We start from the raw sequence: 3900 nt of genomic DNA, 5'->3' as shown, positions 1-3900 counted from the left end.
TTTAAGATATAACGTTCCATACTAACACGATCCGTCTTGGGGTTATGTTTACACAAACTCGAATAGTAAATAAATGTACTCAATGCGTTTCATTGAATTGAAAAATAAATAACAGCAATTAAATTATACAGCTGATCAAAATGTAAACAATTATGTTCTCCATAAGGATAACATGGGAACTTTCGAAGCCACTGGGGCAGAGCCCAAGGGACTTTTTCAAAAATGTAAGGCCAGTTTGCAAATCTACACGACACGCTCTTTCTAATGAGACGTCAATGGATAAAATCGGTTAAGAAATGGCGGAGGAGTTCAACCGACAAAGTTTCATGTAGCGTATTAATTATATAGATGTAGTAAAACGGGGTGGAGCCCGTGGGTAACAGCTAGTTTTTATCATAGCTGATCCTCTCAAACGGTGAGTTGTTCATGAACCTTTCCTCCGCGTTTATTCCTGGTTTTAGCGAATTTATTTTATAGTAAGCTATCAATATTTTACTAAAAACACACTTTATTAGTTTCCTTGTAGCAGCAAACCTAGGTACTCGTTAAACCTAATATGTTATTTAAATAGATCAATTGAAAATCAATTCAGCCAAATGGAAATTCGCTTAGATGGCAGGTTTGCTGCAGCGGGGGTATTTATGTGTAGAGTTGTGAGCCCGAGCTGCCCCTCGCCTCTGAACATGGGAACACGCTTCCAATTTGTTCGCTTGGGTAGAGGAGCGGGGCGTGGTTCACACCACCAACACAACCACAGCTAAACATAATAAAATAAAAACAATTGCAAATCCTTCTCTTTCTAAAGGTTTTTTACTTAATTCACCGCTTTTAGGAATTTATAGACTTTAAACTTTGTAACAAAATAGGCCTATGCAAAGTTTGTGTGTTAAGATTTTCTGTTGTTTTTTCTTGTTTTTTGTTGGATAAGGACTAACTAGGTACTGTATTTAAATTGTATCGTATTTGCTTATTGTTCTATTTTGTTGGTCAGATTGTAAATAAAATATTATAAAAAAATTCCTTCTCCAATCTTAACATATAAAAAAATCACTAGATAACTACTGCAAACCACACACAAAAACACATTGTAAGTGAGTATGTAGGCCTACAGCAATACTGTAATATCATAAAGACTTGAAATAAACAAAAATATACGAGTATAAACAGCGTTTATACTTTCATCCCCTATACATAGTATATGGAGAAAGTATTGTTTTCGACTAGTGATCATTATTCGCATTCGCAATCCGTTGGCTACTCACACCACAATATTGTTTTCGAGTTTGAGTTTTGAGTGGATATATCCGTTTTGGGTCCCCATGAAACGGAAAAAGTGGTTTTCGGAATGATGTCTGTGTGTGTGTATGTGTGGATGTGTACAGAGCTACAGACCACCTATAGTCCGATTTTTATGAAATTTGGTATATAGGTTCTAATTTTTGGTATCTCCAGGAGTTTTTTGTTATTTTTTAAATTTTAATTTGTAATGCTGATTTCCCTTTAAATAACGGAAAAATCAGATTTTCTCAAAACTGGCCCGAACGATTTTGATAAAATTTAGTATGTTAAAGCCCTTCATATTCTGAACAAAATTGAACAAATTTCATTTCCGTAAAAATTACTGTTCACAAGTTTTTGTAACTTATGTCATTTTCTCATAAAACCCCATTAGGCCAAAATGACAAAAAAGGATTTTAAGAAAAAAGTCGGTTTTATTTAAAATGTGTTATGGTCCTTATAATTCTAAACAAAATAGTGCAACCCCCATTTCCCATTTCTGTAGCATAGTACGGTTAAAAGGTTATTGACACTTTTGTGATATTTACTCACCAAAATATCACTTCTACCGTTTACCCTACCCATGATAAATGTTGTTGACAAACTTCTGGGAGAAAGTATGCTGTTTATTTACTATAACAAAGATGACGACAACAACAAATAATTGCTGATAAAACTATAAAAAAATAGTACACGCGTTGATGTCAAATTAACAAAAAAGTTTACATAAATCATTTGGGCTTCACTTTGATTAAATGCCAATAGGCTCTTAAGGTCCAAATTTAGTTTGAGGCAGATTTTTGAACGGTATAGTCTAAGTCTATAAGTATAAAAGAGGATGTTTGTATATATATCTGTTTGGCAGTGATAAACTCAGACACCGCTGAACCGATTGCCACAAAACTTTGTACATACGTGTAGAATGTCATGGAATAGGTTTATACACCATCAATTTCGCGATCCGTCCAATCGGCTCCGCCCCAGTGGCTCTGGAGTTTCCCATGTTAACCTTATGAGAAATGGAATTAATGAATCTTAACAGCTGATTCAATTAAACAAGTTTGTTCTGTTCTATGATGTTCAATAGCATTAAAGTTACAAGGATTACTAACAGGGTGCAGCACTATTATTTCTTTTACATTTATGACAACAGCTAATTTGCAACCAAAAGGTGAGTGAGCGTAGCGAACGAGCTCCAACCTAAAGGTGAGTGAGCGTAGCGAACGAACTTCAACCAGGACGTGATTGAGCCATGCGAACGAGATAATCTTGAAAATTAAGAAGTTAAACGGGGCAAAGCCCGCGGGTTACAGCTAGTCTATAAGTATAAAAGAGGATGTTTGTATACATATTTGTTTGTTTGTTTGGCAGTGATAAACTCAGACACCGCTGAACCGATTGCCACGAAACTTGGTACATACGTGTCGTGTAGAATGTCATGGAATAGGTTTATACACCATCAATTTCGTGATCCGTCCAATCGGCTCCGCCCCAGTGGCTCTGGAGTTTCCCATGTTAACCTTATGAGAAATGGAATTAATGAATCTTAACAGCTGTTTCAATTAAACAAGTTGGTTCTGTTCGATGATGTTCAATAGCATTAAAGTTACAAGGATTACCAACAGGGTGCAGCACTATTATTTCTTTTACATTTATGACAACAGCTAATTTGCAACGAAAAGGTGAGTGAGCGTAGCGAACGAACTTCAACCTGGAGGCGAGTTAGCGTAGCGAACGAGCTAACCTGAAGGCAAGTGAGCGTAGCGAACGAGCTAACCTGAAGGCAAGTGAGCGCAGCGAACGAGCTCCAACCTAAAGGTGAGTGAGCGTAGCGAACGAGCTCCAACCTAAAGGTGAGTGAGCGTAGCGAACGAACTTCAACCAGGACGTGATTGAGCCATGCGAACGAGATCATCTTGAAAATTTAGAAGTTAAACGGGGCAAAGCCCGCGGGATTATAAATAGTCAAAGGCAAGACAACGTCTGCCGGGTTCAGCTAGTAATTTATGAATATGTCAAACCCAACAGCTGAAGGCCAAATAGTGAATGTAGCGCAACACTACGTCACAGTGGTGGATAGTTGTACTAAACTCTTACCATTAAAATGTTACAAACAGCCAGCTTGTTTATTTACCTAAAACATATGGGAATGGCGATGGCAATGAATTTATCAATGAAATCTATCCACTAGTGTGACGTCATGGATCATGCAGCATGGCCTGTTTTTTCTAGTGGGGCCTTGATGTAAGGAGACTCCTTTCAACGTCTTTGCAATAAATACATGGGTATGGGTGAATATTCAGTTGTGGTCGGGGCTATGGCTATAGCATAGCTCCGAGCTGTGACACGGCCACCATTAACTCCAGGCCGCGGCCTATGGTAGAATTGGCAACGTTGCAAGTAGTGTTATCTAGCGCCAGACGTCCCATAAGATAACATGGCAGACAGGTGACACCAGCTCATTAATTCGCGTACTATTCATTTAAATATAAATTTAAGAACATAAATTTATTCAAAGATTGAAAACTAAACATATGGAATTAAAAACCAAAACATTGTTTAAATTGAATATACAGGGTGGCTGAAAAGTAACTTGCACCCCCACTTAACTTTACAACCATT

This window comes from Macrosteles quadrilineatus, unplaced genomic scaffold, assembly GCF_028750875.1.
Source record: "Macrosteles quadrilineatus isolate MER2022 unplaced genomic scaffold, UCM_ALF_1.0 Scaffold_9__3_contigs__length_116548681, whole genome shotgun sequence".
In the NCBI taxonomy this organism is placed as follows: domain Eukaryota; kingdom Metazoa; phylum Arthropoda; class Insecta; order Hemiptera; family Cicadellidae; genus Macrosteles; species Macrosteles quadrilineatus.
Note: the sequence above shows the minus strand (reverse complement) of the source record.